Here is a 23,361-nt window from a genome sequence, read left to right as displayed (position 1 = left end):
CAGTTATTCTTCTATTTCTTAGTATTGTAACTAAAGTTAACCAGTTTTACGCTTTAACCCTTTCGCTCATGGCGTACTACATATAGTACACCGACTAGAAGTGCACTTTTGTAATGCTAAATGAACGATATATGCTGCGTAGTGGCATCTATAGCTTAATGGCAGATTTACCCATTTAATTAAATGGTAGCCAATAACGATGTCTGTAGTTCTAAAAGTTTTAGTCCCAGTTGACAACCTCGTGTCCTGAGAAACGGTTGCTTTCTTTATTTCCTAATTTTCGGATGACATTTTTTGTAGTTTTTTGTTACAAGTTTATACTTTGTTTTATTGACTTAAATATTAATTATTAACCAATACATCTTTTTTTATCGTAAACACAACGTATTTTTTTTTCAATGTACTACGGATAGTACATGGTGACATAAGGGATATTTAAGTTGTACTACTACTAGAACAATTTGAAATAAAAAAAAACCTCAGCTACTTACTTTTTTTTATTTTTTTTTCCAGAGTTGATAGAGGCTGGACTTTCTGATGTGGAAGAGTTCTGTGATGAAGAGACTGATGAGATATTGACGTTCGAAGATCTCCAGAGAGACGAAGGAATTATCGGTAAGATAATGATACTAACAGTCAAGTAAATGATTTGGAGGCAGAATTTTTTGAAAGTGTCACTTCGCAAAGCTGAGCATCCCATGTTGTCAACAACGATGATACTACTTCTCAAGATCTACTAAAAAGCAAACTAGGGCGTAAACAGTTAATGAAGGAGTTTTTGAAGACACATGATTTAACGGAAAAACGCAAAATAACATGGCGAGAAGATGTAAAATACGTAAAGTTCACTACTATACAATGGGCACAAAAAACAGAAGCAAATCTTACACACCTAAAATCACCAATAGATTATTTTTATAAATATTTTGATGACACCTTGTTTGATATTATGGTTTATCACCAGCAAAATAATACACGCTTTGAGAATACAAATATCAACGAAATAAAAAGATTTGTGGGCATTTATATTATTATGGGAAACTTAAGTTATCCTCGTATAAGACTTTATTGGGACAGCAAACTTTGAGTAAATGTTGTTAAAAATAATATGGGGTACAACAGATTTTCAAAATTACAAACCCATCCACATTTTACTGGTGCCAATGAACCAAATGACACTGATGAATTTTGAAAAGTTACAATTCTTTACGACAAAGCTTTATATAATTATCACTTGAAACAAAATTAAATATTGACGAAGAAATTATTCCGTTCAAGGGACAGTTAAGCCTTAAGCAATATATAAAAGGCAAGCCGTGTCCATGGGGTATAAAACTGTATGCCTTGTGTTCGGCTCACAATTAGTTTACCGTGATATATAGTTGCTATAAAATACTATTTTATTAAATTAAAATAATATACGACGACAATTTTGATAGAACTTTTATTGGCTAAGCTAAACGTGTGTACAGAACTGAATTTTGAATGATACTCCTAAAAATACATTACAAAACGTCTAACAGAAGCCCCTAGTGGAGGGGAGGTCGTTTCTAAAAACTACAAAATTTTATCTTGTGAAAGCACGTATTGTCCTTCGCAGAAATACATAAATACGTAGCGGGCACGAGAACAATGAACCGCTTGATTCGACTAACTGTAAATGTTAAAACTACCTAATTTCTAAAGATAGGGATTATTATCTACAAATTTTCCTTAGAAATATGTAAAACTGATAAACATTTTAATCTTTTAATAAATTTCTGGAAGCTAATTTACCCAAACTTTAAGAATTAACGATATCAATCTAAAATAATAAAGTAAAATCGACAAACAACATGAAGTAAATTATAATGAGACGGCACACCTTGTGTGGACGTTCCGGTTTACTTTACGACTTTGTTTTATACCAAGGTCCTACTACAGAACTAAATTACCTTCATCAACAAGTTTTTGGTCAAAGTGCAGCTGTCGTAATAAAACTTACTGAAAGAATAACCAATCCAAACCATCAGCTTTATTTCGATAATTATTTTTCTAATTACCAACTATTGCAGTTGCTTCAAAACAGGCATATTTATGCCTCCTGTACTGCCAGAGCAGAACGTTTTGCAAAACCTCCACTTTTACCAGATAAGCTAATAGCTAAAAAAGAACGAGGATTTTCACAAGAAATTATTAGTAATGATGGACAAGTCATATTGACTAGATGGTAAGATAACAAATGTGTAACCATGGCATCAAATTTTTAGTCAAAAGGAGAAGAAGATACTTGCAAGAGATGGAGCTAAACAGAAAAACAGTATCTTATGGTGCCTCGACCAGAAGTTATAAAACATTACAATGCCAGTATGGGAGGCGTTGAAAAATTAGATTTTTTGATTTTTATATATAGAATTTTCATAAGGTCTAAAAAGTGAACCCTAAGAATGTTTACACATGCTCTTGATTTGGCATGCAGCAACGCATAGCTGGAATATCGAGAAGAAGCAAAGTTCTTCAATATAACCCAAAAAGATACTTTTGACCTATTTCATTTTCGTTTGTATATTGCAGAAGCGCTCATATATTGTGGACAAATGGGTAAGAAGGTTGGAAGACCATCTTCAACTGATAACTCACCCAGTTCATCTCCTCCACCTAGCAAAAAATGATGTCAAGAATATGGACCTATCAGGGAAGTTCGATTGGATGGTATAGGACACTTTCCTGACTTTGACGATAAACCTACACATTCCCAAACCAGGTGTAAATTGCCAAAATGTGCTGGAAAAACACACATTTTTTGCATTAAATGTAAAGTACATCTATGTATCAAAAAAAAAAAATATTTAATTTTTTTTGTTACAAAAATCTTTAAAAAAACCAATTATTTCATAGTGCACATTAAAAAAAATTTATCTATAAAAACAAAAAGTCATGACTGAAAGGGTTAAAGCAAATAGATATCTGAAATAGTAATTAATTATTTAAATAGAAAGTTGTAAGCTAATAAGAATAGTATTGGCATACCTTTAACAAATACTAAATGAATTAAATTTAACAATTTAAATAACTGAAATAATTTCTTGTATAAGAAACTTGAAAAGTCAGAATTACAAAATCAAACTTATAAGTCAGTATTTGGTAATAAAATATTAATCTAAATACATATTAAATATACAGAATTGAAAACCTATTGTCGGACTGAATGTGCTATCTGTAATGGTATGTGTAAAAACTTTTAGAATTTTAATATATTAATGTGGGAAAAAGAGAAAAGTAGATAATTGTTGATAGCAAATTGATTAAAAAATTCCAGAAATTGATTCAATTATTATTAAATAATGAGGTTGGAAATTCTGCTACAAGACAATTGAGTACCGGAAACGGATTTTACTTCAGGTAACTGATGTACTATTTAAACGGTTCAACAGTAAATTTTTCTTATTTTGAGTTTGTAATGTACCATGACAAGATATAACGTCCATGCCGACAAAAATATTGGTAAGTCTGTTCAATAAATATCTGTAACACTTTAACAATTTCAAATTTATAGTGACTTATGGTTACAAGTTTTATATACCTCACAGTATTTTATACTTGTATTTTATTTAGGATTAAAATATATTCAGTTAAGTAATAATTCTAGTCTGAACGATTCTTCTATGTTATGTTGGTGGATTTCTGACCACGTGTAGTTGTTTTAAAAATTACACGTGGTCATTGTTCGGTAAGAACCGCGTTGAGAATTTAAAACTCGGCATTCGGATTCGGCCCTCATTTTGGAACCATTATCGAAAGGAATATGGTTGCGTTCGAAGTTTCAATCTGCCTTCGTGATGTACGAGTATCTCATTCTCCAAAAATACGAAAACCGTCAAACGGCACTGAGGTCTCAATCTGCCTACGTGCCTACTCCTCAGTGTCGAGACACAAATGACAGAACTGACAATAGATGCACATAGTTTCGAAGAGGTTGAAACATTGAAATGTTTGGGAGTACTATTCTCAAGAAGAAATGAAAGTGTAGATAAATAAGGAAGAATTCAAGCGGGAAATACAGCGTTTGATAATAAAAAAAATGTTTAGAGATAAGGAGATAAGCCGAATAACAAAAATGAGGTTTAGGACAAATTATTAGGGTTAGTAACTCTCCTGATCTTATCGAAGCTAGCAATCGTATACGACGGAAGCTTCAGCTGTCATTTTTCGAAACTCAAAAATCAAAAAAATCCCCAACCGATGAGAAAACCCTCATCTAATTTTTCTAAATGCACAAAGTGTAGTCGTATTGGCCATTTAAGTAACGAATACCGTTTCTCACGAGTAAACGGGCAGCACAGGTTCGGCGTATTTTCCCATGTTAAATCCCATAAGAAATCGCTAAGGTCCATTCTGGTCATTTTGACACTTTTTGTGGTGGAGGTAAGACGGTTTATCGAATCATGACGTGTGAGGTATCGATAGAAAGGGGAGGGGGTACACCATCTTACCAAAATCAATATAAGAGACCGCAAAACTACCCCAATATAATCAAAACCAATACTCTTCCAATCAACAAAATTTAAACCCACAGAGACCGACTTTATATCTCAAAATCAAATGCAAAATCGCCCATCTATCATCCAAACCCAAAACTCAAATATATTTTATGTAGAAGGCGACAAACTGACATTCATAAATGAAATTAAACACTCAATTAAGACAAACAACTCCAAACCTGTCTACACAAAATCTTACAGATATCCACAGGTACATAAAGAGGAAGTAAAGACACAAATCAACAAAATGCTAGAGCAAGGAATAATTCAGCACTCCATCTCCCCTTGCTTATCTTCAGTTTGGGTTGTGCTCAAGAAACTTGATGCATCCGGAAAACAGAAATGGCGAGTTGTTATTGACTATCGTAAGCTTAAAGAACTCACAGTAGAAGACCGATATTCACTTCCACAAATTTCAGAACTACTGGACCAATTAGGAAAATGTCAGTATTTCACAACTCTAGACTTGGCGTTCGGATTTCACCAAATTGAAATTGCTCCAAAATATATTTAAAAAACAGCAATTTCAGTTAAAAATGGACATTATGAATTTGTGTGTATGCCTTTTGGTTTAAGAAATGCCCCTTCTACTTTTTAACGAGTACTGGACAACATTCTCCTGGGAATTCAAAACGAACGATGTTTAGTATATATGGACGACATTATAATCTATTCAGCCACCAATTATGAGCACATGTTAAGACTGACAGAAGTTTTTAAAAGATTAAGGAAGGCAAATCTGAAGATACAATCAGATAAATGTGAGTTTTTGAGAAAATAAGTCGCATACCTGGGTCATCTTGTAACAGAACACGGAGTAAAAACAAACCCTGCCAAAGTGTCATGCATAATAAGTTTTGGGAACCAAAGCACCCTAAATAAATTAAATCATTCTTAGGTTTAATCGGTTACTACCGAAAATTTATTCCAAATTATGCCAAAAACCCGAAGCCACTCACTAAATTGCTTCAAAAAAATGTCCCTTTTTTCTTTAATGTCGAATGTAAAGAAGCGTTCAAAGAACTTAAAAATATTCCAGTGTCAAACCCAATCCTCATATATCCAAATTTCGAAGAACCCTTTTTACTTACTACCAACGCTAGTGCATTCGCAACTGGAGCCGTTTTGTCACAGGGTCCATTAGGAAAAGACCTGCCCTGCCGATCGCGTATGCCCCAAGAACATTATGCAGTGCCGAAACAAAATACTCCACAATAGAGAGAGAATTGTTAACTATAGTATGAGCAGTAAAACATTTTGGACCATATCTTTTCGGTAGCAAATTCACTCTTATTACTGATCATCGACCTCTCACATGGCTTTTTTTAATCAAAGACTCCGGAAGCAGCTTAGCGCGCTGGCGCCTAAAACTTGAAGAATATAATTACAAAATAGAACACCGATCAGGAAAAATCAACCGAAACACAGATGCTCTCTCGAGAATAAAAATAAATCATTTTAAGAACTGTGCGAACTTCCAGTCAAGACAAGATGACACAGAGATTCAAGAAGACGAAGACAAGATCACCGAAGAAGACAGAAAAAATTTCCGAAGAATTCGAAAAATTTCTTGATTTATATAGAACAAAATCAATTACCGATTACTCCAAAATAGAAACATCAAATGCAAAACTGTTAGACAAATCTCATAAAAACATCGTTACCTTTTTCTGGCAGAACAAACTAGAGGATTTGCACGAAAAAACGTAAAAAACCAAAAATGTTTCATTATCCCATTATCTTTTAATCCAGAAAGAGTAATGTCGTACTTACTTCTCATACTTTTGGCAAACCAGGAACAATTCGATGAATCAAAAACCTATTGCATAGAAAATAACTTCGAACTTCCCATTCTAGAAATATTTTCCTATATATTTGCGGACAAAGAACTTAAATTAAAAATCTGCTAAAATGTAAATGTAATTAAACAGGCAAGTGGAGATGAAATCCCATAAATATTAGAACATTACCATAATGGCAAAAATAACTTACACCGAGGGATAAACAAAACTGTCAGACGCATAACAGAAAAACATAATTGTAAAAATTTAACAAAGAACGTAGAAAAATATATAAAAGCCTGCGGAATTTGTCAAAAGGTTAAGATTTACAGAAATAATTTAAGTGGACCACTAATTATAACAGAAACGCCAAAAACACCATTCGAAAGGATCAACGTAAACATATTTGAATATCCTACCAGAAATTATGCACTAACCATTCGAGATGAACTAACTAAATTCACTCAAGCCTACCCTATAGATGATAAAAAGACAATTACCGTAACAAATACACTTCTCGTATTTTTTCAACATTACGGAACACCTTTAAGAATACACTGCGACTGTGGCCGAGAATTTGAAAATGCCATACTTAAGGATCTACGCACGCTCTATGATATAAAATTAACATTTTCTAGTGTAAATCATCCGCAATCTAATAGAACGATTTCATGCCACACTCTCAGAAATAATCCGAGTAATTCAAGCCGAGAATCCCAATGATCACCCATTCACAATCCTTCCTTATGCAGTGATATGTTACAACAATATATCAAAAACAAAATACAATGTTTCACACCGTATGAGCTCATCTTTAGGCATACTGCAGGACGACCACCCGAAACTTTATATAATCAAAAAAGACTACTTAGTAAGTACGTTAGAGACCTCAATAACCGTATGGAACACTTTCATAAAGTAGCCAGAGCAAAAACAGAAAGAGGAAAAGAAAAAGCCAAAATAAGATTTGATGAAAATATTTCAATACAACGACCTAACTTTAAAATCGTTGAAAAGTTATATGTAAAAGAATCCCAAATTAATTCAAAATTTGATACTTTATTGAATGGCTTCTTTTAAATCCAAGAAATATTTACAAATTCTGCTATTATCGTAAATCCCCAAACCAATCAAACTTCTAAAGTAAATTTTGACAAACTTAAACCATACTTTGAATAAATTTCTTCAGTCGGAATCTTCTATCACGAAAAAGGTACCATCCGTATATCTAACGACAACTGGACGTTACTCGTTTATAAGGAATTCCTCCCTATAAAAACTACATTATCCAACAACGACAGAATTCTAATAAACCTGTTGGATAAATTTACTAATGCCGATACACCCAGAAAACTCTCCTTCCCAGACGAAGTACAAGCACATATCAGCTTGATCAGAGAAATTTCAAATTCTGTGAACCTAAAATACAGAGAAGTAATTGCCGACACAAGTACCTATACTCCACGCCAATAACGCGGATTAATCAACGGTTTTGGAACTGTCTGGAAATTTATTAGTGGAAATTTAGACGCATCCGACGGTGAATACTTTAATCAATGTATAAATAGAATAACCACAGATGAGCACCAAATCGAAACCCTCTTGAAAAATCAAATTAATGGCATTGAGCTAATTTAGAAAATTACCTCAATGCCATTTTAAACGCTATTGCATTTTCTCGCTTGAAAATCTTACACAGTTTAATTATTTCTCCCAATGACTTAATGGATTCCCTAAAGACAATCTCACAATCATTACAACATAATGTATTGCCATTGCCCATACATCAAGTATAGCCCAGTATATTGACATAATAAAACTCCAAGCATATCAACTTGATTCAAAAATTGTATTCGTCCTTGCCATCCCATTAGTCGACCCCCAAATTTATACCTTATATCACCTATATTCGATACCAATATTAGATAGCCAAACTGGCCTGTATCATATACTTTCCACTGTACATAAATATATAGCGCGAGATGATGATTCAATTTCATATATTTTACCCCGAAATACAGGAGAATGCGAACCAATTAGCCAAAGCCAACGAATGTGTTCAGACATTCTTCCATACCCAATAGACAGCGACGATATGTGTGAAGCCCAGCTGTTAAAACCAGTGAGCATTTTACTAAAAACTTGTCAGATGTCAACATTTTTAGCACAAGGTTAGAATGTCCAAGAAATTGATCGAAATTTATGGTTAATAACAGTTTTAGATCCATTACCAATTTACTATTAAGTGTGGAAGAAAAGACGTCACTACTCAGATCATCAAATTAAACACGATTTTAAGATTATTACCAGATTGTACAGCATGTATTGGAAGTACTAGAGTCCATGCCAGAGATCAAATAGATAAATACTCAAATATCATCTACAGAAGTCATCTAGTGAATATCCCATACAGATGCTGTAACCATTTCGAAGGAGAAAACCGCATACCAAAACTAAAACTATTAAAACTCAATAAAATCAATGCAGACGATTTAAACATCGCACAATACAAGCTGGATCAATATTCAGAAGAGCTCGACCAAATTATGAACCAACCATTAATTGACGAACATTTGAATTTGTACACCGTATTGGCTTTATTATTAATTTGTATATTAGCTTTGATTTACATTTGCTGTAAATGTCGATGCAAAATATTCCAGAGAATTGCAGTCAACCATCCACAAAACTCACCTTCATCTACACTACCTTGCCGAAATTCCATTAAACAAAAACTCAAAGGGTTAGTTGTTATATGTGAAAATAGTAACCTTGAACCAGCCAAAGGTTTCTGACTTGAAAGTTTCAAAATACCAGTTTCCTATTGCATCATACCTACAACAGCAGTTCCCATAGAAATAGCTGAGCCATGCAACGCCACAAACTCGAAGCAGCCGTTAGCTACCGTGGGAATGCCAAATCATTACTTTTAGCTATATTATAAATAGAGGATCATTAGCATTTTAGGACACTCGTCAAAATCTCGTCAAGCTCGATACAACGTCGCTACGTAGTTTATTTATTATTTAATTTTTTTTACCTTGTCAGTTTAACTTAAAAAAATAGTTGTAATAAAACATTTTAATAAAGTGTTTTTTAAAAAGTCAAAGAAGAAATAAGTGATATAACATATATATATATATATATATATATATATATATATATATATATATATATATATATATATATATATATATATATATATATATATATATATATATATATATATATATACGAAGTAACAAGAAGTCCAGAGACCTCTCTCTGATAGTAAATTAGGTGAACCGAAAATTCAAAGCCTCTTACTAGAGACTTTTAACGACGCTAGAAGTATCCTTTTACTTCAACATGCATCTACGATTCACCTTTGAAAATTACTATCTTTTTCGCTCTTTACGTAGAGAAAGTCGTTTAAATGAAAGTAAAAGATTGCATTTCATTTCAATAGGAACTCTACCATTGCTCTACACGTGTTTCGAGTTATTCAACTCATCATCAGGAACACTTGTGGAAGTTCAACTGAAATGAAATGCAGTCTAGTATTTGGTCATTATAACCAAAATAACAGCCAGGTACGCTAGCAGCGACATCTATACGAAGTAACAAGAAGTCCAGAGACCTCTCTCTGATAGTAAATTAACTAGTAAATTTAGTAAATTTAGAGGAAAGAAAATCTGCTGGTGATGAAAATTTGATACCGCAGTGGTGTTCCTATAGTCTGTGAAGTTAAACTACAAAAAAACTAGTATCTTTCCCATTAACAGTTTTTTATCAAAATGTTGGAGTCATTCGTACCAAGATTGCGAAAATCCTGAAAAGTATTTCCTGCTGCTTGTACAATATAATTAATTTAGTGGAGAGTAACTTGAAAGATAACATAACTGATTGTGAAATTAAATGTGATGGTTTTATTATCTACAGATGTGATAGATCCCAGAGAACCAGTGCAAAGTTGAGTGGCGGTGGTGTACTAGTGTTTGTTAACAACAAGTTAAAATCACAAATCATTAGTATTCGTGAAGATCGGGTTGAGCAAATATATATCTTATTTCAACTTAATGAAGTCAAGTTTGTGGTCGGTGGTGTTTACATACCTCCACAATCACCTCGTGAAGTATAGAACTGGCATTGTCAAACTGTGGAAAATGTTGCTCTGCAATACTCAGCACAGGATATCTATGTTTTTGGTGATTGCAATCTTCCCAATGCATTATGGGAGAATGATGAGTTTGGTGTATTGGTGCAGTCTCCTGCAGGTGATCCAGCTGTGAATATTGCTCAAGCTTTTGGTTTTTTAAAATTGTATCAACATAATAATATTCCCAATAATCTTAATGTATTTTTGGATTTAGTTTTTTCTAATGTTAGGGAGCTAAATATCTTAAAAGCAAGTGATCCCCTTGCTTTTATAGCATAGATATAGGATAGATCCTAGCATCCATCATGTGGGTTATGAATGTTGCTTAAATCTCGATGTTAAAGAAACAAATAGAAATAAGTTGGTTTATGATGAGTTGTTTTATGATTTTCGGAATGGTGATTACATTGCGCTTAACAACTTCCTTGCTTCCATATACTGGCTGGTATGTATGGTTAATGATGTTGAAGTTGCTAGAGAATTATTCTATAAAGTTCTCTCTATAGGAATTGCTTACTTTGTGCCATTGAAGAAATATAGAACTTCAACTTTTCCCAAGTAGTTCTCTGCTGATCTTAGAAGACTCCAGAGAAGACTCTGAAGAAAAGACATGCTCAGTATATTTATGTTAATAATCGTACTGATGATGACTATATTAGATTTTCCCACCTAAGAGCTGTATGTAAACAACTGTCTGAAACTTGCTTCAGCAACTATATTAAAGGTATAGATACTGGCCTAAGAAATGATCCAAAATCATTTTGGAAGTATATCAATGATAAGCGGTCTAGTCATAACCTACCTAACTCCTTATATTATCAAGTCCAATCTGCAACAAATGGTCAAGACATAGCTTATTTATGTATGAACTTCTTCCAAACTGTGTATTCACCAAATAACAACATCCTTTACATACCTATAAATCCATTAAATAGCAACTTTAGTACAAATATTTGTCCTTTTAAGATTACCATGACTGATATTTTTAATGGCATAAACGAGCTGCACAATAAGCTTACTGCTGGTCCAGATGGGGTGACCAATTTTTTATTAAAAACGTGTGTCTGTACCCTTGTAATACCATTTGTTATATTTTTTAATAGATCTCTGGAAACCTCTGTATTTCCTTCTTCATGGAAAGAAAATTATGTTGTTCCTATATTTAAAAATGGTCAGAAAGACAATATTGAAAATTATCGTAGCATTTGTATACAATCTGCAATCCCTAAGCTCTTCGACAGTCTTATAGCAAAGCAACTTTTTTGGTTATGTAAAGGCTTAATATCTCAATCACAACATAGTTTTCATAGCAAAAAATCCACTGCAACAAATTTGGTTTGCTATGAATCTGATATATTATCTCATATGGAAGGCCGTAAACAGGTAGATGCAATATACACAGATTTTTCCAAAGCATTTGATCGTGTAGATCAATAAATACTTTTGCGCAAATTAATTACTGTATGCTTTCACGCCAGGTTTGTTGAATGGATTAAAAACTCTACATCTGGGAGAAGTCAAAGAGTCAAGATGGGATGTGATCTATCTGACAGTATCACGGTAACATCTGAAGTTCCTCAAGGTGGCCACACTTCTCCAATTAAAATAGCAAATGTCTAATGTTGGCAGATGACTTAAAATTTTGGAAAGTTATAGAAAGTTTAAAAGATCTAGCCTTGCTACAAGATAACTTAGACAGACTACAAAATTGGTGCAATCAGAACAAACTCCACTTAAATGTAAAAAATGTTGTTTTATAAGTTTTTCTCGTAAAGTCAAAAGAATTGGAACAAGCTATACTATTAATAATCAGTCACTGAATTATGTTTCTTCTATTCGGGATTTGGGTGTTATTTTCGATGAGAAGCTTACTTTCTGTGACCACATAAACTCTATTTCAATAAAGGCATCTAAACTTCTTGGTTTCGTTACTGGGAATTGCAAGTATTTCTCCATTAATTCAACAAGATTAGTGTATTGTTGCTTAGTTAGAACTATTTTGGAACACTGTTCAGTTATTTGGTCACCCTATTTTCAGAACAATATTGATACCATTGAAAGATTCCAGCATACATTTTTGAGATATTGTGCTTACCACGTTCACACTACTATTGAAAATCATGATTAATTCAGGATCGAATAACAATTATCTTTACCTTCACTCAAGAATATATATATATATATATATATATATATATATATATATATATATATATATATATATATATATATATATATATATATATATATATATATATTTATATATAAGATCATACATGGATTTATTGATCGTCCAAACCTGTTAAGCCGGATTAACTTTAATGTTCCCCATCAAGCTCTACGTTTTCAATATTCCTTTCCACAGAACAACCTATGGTATTCACAACCCATTGGATAGATACATGGGGCTATTAAATGATCGCGATTTTGATATTTTCAATATAACTTTAACTCAGTTAAAAAGATCTCTTGCTTTGTAATATGTATATTGGAATTGTTAAATTTTGTTCTTGTTATACTTTGTTTGTTTTTTTTAGTATGTAAGATTTTTAGTCTCATTTTGTAAACTTTTTAATATTGATTTTACATTTCAAGTTTTGAATCCTAACTGTGATATTGTATATTGTAATTTAAACTGTTAACGGGGTTATCCTGTGTATTAAATAAATAAATAAATAAAATAAATGCTTACAGTTCTTCACTTCGCACACACTCGCTTGGAAACAGGTTCTTGGCAGGGACTATGACGCAAAATATACAACCTGGATCCAGACAGATCTGGTAGATGTGCGTGTGTGAGTGTGTGGGTGTGTGAGTTTGTGAGTGTGTGGGAGTGTGGGTGTGTGGGTGTGTGCGTCTGTGCGTGTGTGTGCGTGCGTGTGTGTGTGCATGTGCGAGTGTGCGCGAGTGCGTGTGTGTGCGTTCGTGTGTGCGCGTGCGTGTGTACGTGTGTGTCTGTGTGTGTGCGCACGCTCTTTGTTGTTTTTGTTGAGAATGAATTGAAGAACAATATAATATTTAACAATATGTAATGATAGTATTAATTAAACAAACAATATGATAAATTAGAAGATATACTAAGAGATATTCATACAATAGTGGAAAAATACATACGTGATTGTATGGATAGCGTGAATAGTCACTGATAGTGTAAGCCAATAACATAATTTGTTTGTGCTGGACAAGAAAGTAAGAACTGGAGAATAAGAAAGGAGAATTTACCTCTTCATTTCAAGCAGAGATTTTTGCAATCTTGCACAGTGCAAGAAATATTTACATGAGTGCTTTCAGACTGAAGCGGATCAATATCGGAACAGACAGCCAATCAGCCATGGGAGCTCTTATAAACTTGAACTAAGGTGGACTTTAGGCTAGTGTGGAAATACCAAGAGTAATTCGAGAGACTATATAAATATAAGAGTATCACACTGCTTTGAGTTTAAGGCCACCGGGATTAAAGGGCTAATACGACAATTAAAGATCTAATAAACTTGTCAGAAGAGAATGAGCTACAATATACTTCGGTTTAGTATGTATCCATTCAAACACATGACAAATTTTATATTGGACGGACATTTCCTAATAGGTCTGAAGTACTGTAGAAAATAAGCAGGAACTAGCCCAGTGATGAGATTCCTTGGGATCCCTACTGGATAAACCTCAGTCAAGGGACACCTGCAAACAATGATGCTTTTGGAGACTTGAGCTGCATGTTCTGTAGAAGACAACCTCAAACAATCAACCATATCTTGCATGACTGCGAGTCATTAGATCTTAGGCAGCACAAACTTTTCAAATACTACCGAGTGACTCTAACAATGATACACACCTGATGCAAGCTGCAGCAATATCACATAATGAGGAATGTACAAATATGGGGGTCTGAGAAAGAGGACAATGGATAAATTTATTTTAAAGTGAGTAAATTTCAAATATCATACAGTTTGGTTCGACAAGTAAATTTAATTGATTTTTATTTAATTAACTTAATTTTATTATTACACCAGCATACTTAAGAGCTTGTTCGCAGGGGCATTCGTCCTGTTCTCAAAAATATTGACTGTTTCAAAATTTGTTATAACACATTTTTCAATATTTCTATAACAATATATCACCTATAATGAGTAGTTTTGATTACCACGCGCAAGTGTATCCAAATCAAGCTAAATTTATATCATTACGATGTTATAAAATATAAATCCAATTTCAAATCATGATACAAATGGACCAGTTAGCAGAAGCTCTTTCTTAAAATGCCATACACCAAAGTGCGTAGGCGACTATCTCATTACTAGAATTCTGTTCTTGGCGGCGTGACACAGCTCGCCTGTATTGTGTATTCCTGTCCATTCTTTAATATTCCTTAACCAGGATAATTGTTTGCGGCCGGCTCCTCTCCTACCTTCGATCTTCCCTTGTAGGATTAACTGTGGTATTTCATATTTTGCTCCTCTGAATATGTGCCCAAGGTAACCAATCTTGCGTTTTTTAATTAATTCAAAGAGTTCTTTCCACGCCGGCTCTCTTAAGGACGTCATCGTTTCGAACTCTATCCAGCCAAGCTATGCGCATCATTCTTCTCAATGACCACATTTCAAATGCTTCAAGTTTGTTGATAGATGTTTTTTTCAAAGTCCACGTTTCCATGCCATAAAGCAAGATGGACCATATGTAGCACTTGACCATTCTGTAGCGTATTTCGAAATTTAGGTTTTGATTACATAGGAGCGGTCTGAATTTCACAAAAGCTTGTCTTGCCATTTGTATTCGGGTTTTTATCTCTTGTTGTGGATCCGATTGGTTATTGATTGTGGTGCCAAGGTATTTAAAAGTTTTCACGCGTTTTATGCGATCGTCACCTATGCATATTATCGGGTTTTCTGGAGGGTTTCTGCTAATGACCATATATTTCGTTTTCAAAATGTTGATTTTGAGGCCATATGTTTTACCTATGCTATTCACCCTATCAAGTAATAACTGCTGATCTTCCAAATTATCAGTTATAATCACTGTGTCGTCCACATAGCGTAGGTTGCTAATTGGTATGCCGTTCACCTTAATGCCCAATTCCGTGACTTCTATTGCTTCCGCAAATATATTTTCAACATATAAATTAAAAAGCATCGGAGAGAGTATGCAGCCTTGGCGGACACCTTTCCGGATTTCAAATTCATCCGTATATTGGTCTTGATCAATCCTCACCTTTGTCATTTGGTTCCAGTATAGATTCTGAATAATTCTGATCTCCTTCTGGTCAATGTTGGCCCTATGTAGTAGTTCCATCATGATATCATGTTTAACATTGTCAAATGCCTTCTCGTAGTCGATGAAGGTGAGGTAGACATCTTTTCGTTAATCTAAACAGTTTTGTATTAAGGTGTTCAAACATAAAATTGCCTCTCTTGTTCCTAGTCCTCCCTTAAAACCGAATTGTGTTGACCCGCTAAGTTCTTCTAGTATCTTGTACATTCTTGAGTGTAATATCCTAAGGAAGAGTTTCAGCAAGTGACTCATTAAACTGATTAAGCGGTGTTCATTGCATTTTGTGGCATTAGCTGTTTTTGGGATCATCACAAAGGATGACTGCAGCCATTCTCGCGGAATGTAACCAGTATCATAAATTCTATTGAACAGCTTTACCAAGATTTCGATATTCTCCTCGTCTAGTAGTTTTATTGCTTCTATATTAATTTCATCTGGACCTGTTGCTTTATGCATCTTTGTGGTTCTAACTGCATATTCTATTTCACTTCGCATTATTGATGGCCCTGGTAAGTTTTCGGAAGGAAGTTTGCGCGTTGGTTATGTTGGTCTTTCCTCATCAAAAAGTCTTTCTGCGTATTCTTTTCACGCCATTGCTATCTCCTCTTCTGACTCTATGTATTCGTTTCTGTCGTTGCGTATTCTTGTTCTGTGGTGGCTTTTGTGTATATTCGATATTTCTTTGATCTTCTTATGTAGTCCAAAACTATCTCCTTTTTCCTGCAATTGTTCTATTTCGTTGCACCTTTCCACCATCCAACGTTCTTTTGCTTTCTTAATTTTCTGGCGAATTTCTTTGTGTATCTGTTTGTTAGCAGAAGCATAATAAGTTATTCGGTTTGTAATTCGATATTAACGCGACTCGACAAAATTTAAATATTGTGAAGCAATGAATCGTTGTGTTGAAATTGAATGTTAATTTATTTCTTTCCCCTTTCCGATGTTGAGTTAGTAATCATCGTAGCACGGAGTACTCAGGACACTGGTGTAAGGAATGTAAGATAACATAACATCACAACAGCACTGGTCACCATAATTGGCACAGACCAGGAAATTGAAAAACTATTTAAAAAAATACAAAAAGATACGCAAAATAACGCTCGACCGCACAAGTTAAGGTTTGACAAGAAAAAAGTTTCATGGCAAAAATCAATTATTTTTATAACCTTATGCTCGGTAACTATTGTTTATAAATATTGGAACTCTATAAACTTACAGTTAATACGCAAAGCAATAATATTTTTCTTAGCAATATATGCATATAATAATAAAAAAAAATTACTTCCCAGCTAATCTCTTAATCTTAGATGGCAAGTAATTTTTATATTTTTAAAGTATATTTTTCATATTTTTTTTTCAACTTTAAATAATGTTTGATAGCAAAATAATATACATATAGACTTTAATTTCATATCAGTAGGAATTTTTATAAAAATGTTCATATTCAAATACCAAGTTGAAGATATCGGCGCTATCTTGTCATACTGCATACGTTCAACACAAAGATGAATACCACAAACTGGCCATCAGGAGTACCATCAATTTTTTCCAAGTTTACAACATTTAAATTCCTGCATACATAATCTCTAATATGCAGCCATTCATACAGATATCGAGAAAAGAAAAAAAAATGTTCTGTTAGCAACCAACAAAAAGCGTTTATATTATTCGATTCAACAAACAGATAGGTACCGGAGTACCACCGTACGACGTAACAATAATGTATTTAATTGTAAAGTACCTTCTTCACCAGCCAGCCACCATGGGTACTCGAGAGTAGTGTAAATATTATTTCAAAGTGTTGAGAAGCTTCAACGAGTCAGAAATCTGAAATATCCTGCGGTTAAGTAAATACAACGATTCGAAAAATCACTAGTCATCTGTGTAGGATGATGGACGAGGTACCAACACTTTTTTATGATGATGACTGTGATAATGATGGTACCGGCAACGGTACGGCTACTGCACAACTTTAGCAATATTATGGGTGGAATATTATCATGATTTTTATATTTTATCAATATTACATGCCAGCGATAAGAAACTTTGCTAAACGTTAGTAAGAAAGTTCATTTTATACCTAATACCCATATTGTAAATTCTTTTATTTTAAAAGTAATTTGTAAAATTATACAGGGTAGTAATAAACAAACGATCCCAATTTGAATATACTTACGGGGCAAATAAATTAATAATAAATGTTGATGCACCTCGGTGTGCGATCTAGTCGCATACCCAAATTAACTCTTCCCGAACCGCTCCCAAAGTTTAAGAATTATGCTCTAAATGAAGGGCAAAATATTGTCTCCAGCCTATCCAAAGAAGTCCATGTTGACTTTTGCAATGTGTGGTCTTGCGTCTGGCTGAAAAATTTGATGTTGGAGTGTCTGAAGGTAGTGTATGAGATGAGGTTCCAGAATTTTTTCTACGTATCACTGAGCTGCCATGTTCCCTCTAACGAGGAATAAATATGACCTTAAAGCATAAGAGATGGCACCCCACACCATAACCCAATAGTGCGGTACACGTGCTGTTCAAAAAATAACTGTAGTGCTCAGTGCGCCGAAATAAAACAAGACCATAACTGCGAATTCGACGATCTACATCTGTTACGGTGTTTTTAAAATGTAAGATCTGTTCACGAGAGGCGTGGTTGATTCGACTCAGGAATTAGTGCCCGTACAAGGTTAATTAGTAATAAAAATAGTAGATATATTGGAAAATAGCTCCAGAACAACTTTTTTAAAAATCTCTTTTTCTTTCAAGAGTCTTTTGAATCTAAAAGAAATTAATTACATTGAAAACTCGTAATATAACCGCAGAAATGATCTATAACGTTCAAGAAAATAGTCATCCTCGTCCAGGTGGGACGCAATTTGAACATTTAAGTTAAGCTAAAACTAAACCTTTTTTTTATTTAGAAAAAACATATAATCCACATCAACCACGCAGGGTTATTAGTGGAGTAACGTACACAAGAGTTCATTTTATTTACATTAAATATATGTATATAAACGTAAATCTTTTAAATAATTTATTACATGGTCAGTCTTTATGGTTAAAGTGGTTTTGATGTCATCTGAGATTCCATATTTCTTCTTGATTCTTCGTGATACTGACAGTCAATCAGAATATGCTTCACCGTCAATGGGAGATAACAGTTTCTGCAGGTTGGAGAAGATTCTTTGTTGATTAAGAATTTATGGGACAGTGCAGTGTGTCCAATTCTTAGTCGGTTAGTTATTACTTGGTCCCTTCTATTGGATGGATTATTCGAGATGGTCTTCACAAGGGGATAAATAATCTTATATAGTTTGGTTCCTGAATCTTTCCAGTAGTCTTGGCATATGTTCATACAGTAGTCTTTAATTAGGTTTTTGAGATCGGAGTATGGGTAATTTCTTGATTTGGTTGTGTATCGTGAGTTTATTCGACTTGTGTTTTCTAGGTTGTCCAGTTTCTCATTTCCAGCTATTCCTACATGCGACGGTACCCAGATAAATGCTACTTCTTTTCGAGTTGATTGAATTATATTTATCTCATTTTTTATAGCCTGAAATATTGGATTTGTAGGGTATATTTGTTTTACACCTAATAGGGCATTTAATGAGTCAGTGATGATGACACATTTATTCTCACTACGCGTTTTGAAGAAAATTAAGGCTTCCAAAATGGCTGTGGTCTCGCCTGTGAGGATGCAGTAGTTTGAAGGTGTGGATATAATGTGAGTAGTGTATTTACACTAGTATGCAGCAGCGTGTCCGTCATGAGCTTTAGAGGCATCACTGAAAATTTGGAAATAATTAGGATAATATGAGATATCACTTCGGAGTACAAGTGTTTAATGAAAATCATCCCTTGATTATCCCTCAACTAGTGATGATTCGTCAGCTGAAGAAGGGTTAGGGTTTATTTTTTTCTCTAGTCGGGTGATATTATTCCTTAACCTAGAATTTTGTGTGTAACAATAAATAAAATTAAGGATCTGTATTAGTTCCTCTGGTTCATTGGAGTAATCTTTAGAAGTTAATTCAGGGTTATGAGAGTTTAAAACATTTTCCATAAAATCACATATTTCATTATAATTTAGTATTAATGGATGTGATCTATTTTCAATTTTGTCTTTGATGGATTCTAGAGAGAGAATGACATCTTCGTGGGGGGTTTTGGGTTTCTTTTTTGGTTTATATTGTTTAGGGGCGATAAAAACGGATAAGTCGGTTTTTGGGTTGTCTTCGTTAATTTCAGGAGATGATATATTATGTCTTTTTATCTGTTTTGAATTGACTGCATTATTTAAGGTTATTGGTGTTTCTGGTGAGGTAGTATTTTTAGTGTTATTTACAGCTGGTGCTGTTGTTTTGGAAGAAGAAAACGAAGTGTTTGGATTATCTTTAGACATTTTTTGGATGAGGTCGATTTCCAAAGTATTTTCATTGTTATTTACAGCTGGTGATGTTGTTTTGGAAGAAGAAGACCTAGTGTTTGGATTATCTTTAGATATGTTTTGGATGAGGTCGATTTCCGTAGATTGATATATTTTATCATTAGGTTAATTAGGTTTAGATAATGACGATGTGGTTTGAGTTGTATCTGAGAGGGGAGTTGAAGGGGTATCATTAGGTTCATGAGGTTTAGATAATGATAATGTGGTTTGGGTTGAATCTAAGAGGGTAGTTGAATTAGTTTGGTTTGAAACGTGAGCGCATTCTGATTCTTGATGACCAATGGTTTTACATTTGGAGCAATTGAATTTGTCTATGAAGAGAAATACCCGGTAGGAAGTATTATCATGAGTTATGGTAAAAGAGTCAGGAATAGACATATTTTTCAGGGGTGTAATGAATGATTACCTTCTAAAGCTCAGAATATGACTGTACTCACTTTCAGACATACCTACTCGAAGAAAAGTCATTTTGGATACAGTGTGAATACCAAGTTTTTGTAATTCTTGTTCAATTATTTCGTTCGGGATTGTAGGACATGCATTAGATATTAGAAGTCTCTGGGCTGGAGAAATTAATCTTCTTACTTCGACTTGACATCCATTTATTTCGATATATTTATAAGAATAAAGAAGAGCATAACAGTGTTTTTTGAAGAGAGGTATATGCATATTCTATTGTTAGCAATTCTGGAGGCAAAAAGTGCATTAATTGGACCCACTAGTGATCCAACAGCTACGACGTAATCATGGATTTTTGTACCTTTAATGCTGGAAATGACTATTGCTTGTTGTTTTGTTGGATGTTTAAAATAATTTACGACATCTGAGTAACTGTGTTTAGTGGAGTTGTGAGTAGTATTATTGTTGTATGAAGTTAAGCCGATCCTGTAGCTGGTTCAAAAAACTGGTCAAGGCCCAACTGGAATTTTTGTCATCTCTTTACGTAGATATTATTTAAAGATTATTTTGTTGTTGTTACAAAAATAATACGAAAAAAAGTACTACTCACTTGAGATAATATTGTCAGCACTAACTAATGCACTTAAATTTGTAGTAGAGGTATAAAATATTAAATTATGGTATGTTTTTACCATTTAAAATGACTATATTTCGGGACAGCTGATAACGTGGTAGATTTGATCGCTATCAGGGCCGAACTCCAAAACTAAACCTTATTTAGTCAAATACACATTTTTTCTGTTTTCTATCAGCACTAAAATGTATCTTATATTAAACAAATTAAATACATAATTCCAAAATTACATATTTTTTTGGTCACCCTGCATAAAAAATTATATTAATGTTTGAGAGAACACACAAACACATACACACACATGTGATCAACCCTGCCCCTAAGAAACATGTGTATACCATTGTAAAAGTGGGATCCACATGTCCGAAGATCAAATCGGTCACACTTCGCTATTGAAATGGTACCTATCTGACCCCTAGGCTTTTTCTCCACCCCTCCTCAGCGTGTGACTTACGTGAGGAGGCTTATGATCTGAAAATTTCTTTGGGTGCCCTGGGTAATGGGACACCCTCTGTTTTTATTGACTGTGGTTAAGCCACCTAACTGTAGGGTTAGCACACATATCGGATTTTCTCCCTATTTACTTTACTGACTATAGAATTTACTCTACCTTGACATTGGGACTGGTGTCCCTAAAAGAAAAGTGTGTGTTCCGGTAGGAGAGCCACCAACCTGGCCTGATGACTTTCTGTCCAAAAAAAGTGTGTGCTCGTACACTCAGTCGCCGATTTGGCAAAATAAATTTTATTCTCCTCGCCGGCTGAGCATCCGAGTAGGGTCCGGCCACTAAGCCCATGTATGCCGCCTATGACCTCGGTGCTCGGAATTCGCGTTTAGATCAGCATACGATCTGCCTGAGGTGCCTGTGCCTGACGGCTGGTATAAAAGGTCTGAGGGGCCTTTCATACATTTTAATTTGGGTTTATTTTGGACAAATCAGCATAAGACTTTCAATGTTTTGTAGAAGACAGGGTTTTGTTTAGATAGTGAGCGATTTTTTTTTTGTTTTTTATCTAAACTACTACTAATAATCTAACTTAACTATGGAGTGTGTATTCCCAAGTGCATACTGCTCTCAGACACTCCGTGTATATGTTTTTTGGGGTTTATATTTTTTCTACATCTAAACTACTACTATGTGTGCGTGTGTTGGGGTGTGCATTCCCAGGTGTATATTGCCCTCACACACCCCGTATATATTGTTCTCATATACTATCGTTTTAGTCTCGCCAGACTGAGACTGAGTTGCTACAGCCATCCAAACTCATCCAACCAGCCATCTCTTGATTGGCTGCAACAACTCCGCCTCATTTTTTTTTGGTGCTCACTGTCTAAAAATTCGTTGCTATGTGGCTATTCTTGGTTTGCTCCGAATCCAGCTATTTGTTGCTTAGGTCGTCTGTGTACCGTTCTAATATTTTCGTCGTAGTCTATTAGCTCTCTTAGAAGTCTGCTTTGGTGGTTTCTTTGCCCGTTAAATATTTCGTAGGCTCTTTCATGTTTTTTTCTTAATATTATTTCCTGCCCGAAATCTCTGTATAGATTTCTTTGGGGCACATACCTTGGTAGATCTATTGCTTCCCTAATCATTTGGTTTTGTGTCGTTTGGATTTTTTTCCTGTTGCTTTTGCAGGTGTGTCCCCAAGCAGCGGAGGCGTATGCGAGCGTTGGTATTATTATGCTGTTTACTATTCTCATTTTTGTTTTGAAACGTAATTTGCTTCTTCTGCCTATTAGTGTGGAGAGCTGTTGATTTAGTGTTTTGGCTTTGTTTACCGTTTGCTTGACATGTCCGGTGAATGTTAGTTTTTTGTCAAGAATTATTCCGAGATATTTTGCCTCACTTGCCCATTCAATGGGGGTGTTGTGGTATTATTCCTAAAATATTACAATTCATAAAAAGAATAAGTCAAAAGGGACGTGTAACACACTTCGCATTTGTTTATATAAAATATGTTTAATAATTCGAATCGAGGACATTCATAAAAAATAGCCTCGATTAGAATGTGTAAGTCAGCAGAATTGTGAATCGCGACCGTATTGTTGTCGTAGGTTGATAAAACAACTAAGAAACGAAGAAACTAAGTGTGAGCAATGTAAAATAAAACTATTGCAAGAAAGGCAAAGAAAAGAAACAGAAAAAATAATAAGCGCTTTAAAAAAAGGGGGAGATATAAATA

The sequence above is a fragment of the Diabrotica undecimpunctata genome, chromosome 3 (assembly GCF_040954645.1).
Source record: "Diabrotica undecimpunctata isolate CICGRU chromosome 3, icDiaUnde3, whole genome shotgun sequence".
Lineage (NCBI taxonomy): Eukaryota > Metazoa > Arthropoda > Insecta > Coleoptera > Chrysomelidae > Diabrotica > Diabrotica undecimpunctata.
The sequence above is the reverse complement of the archived record's forward strand: the minus strand, read 5'-3'. Positions refer to the sequence as shown.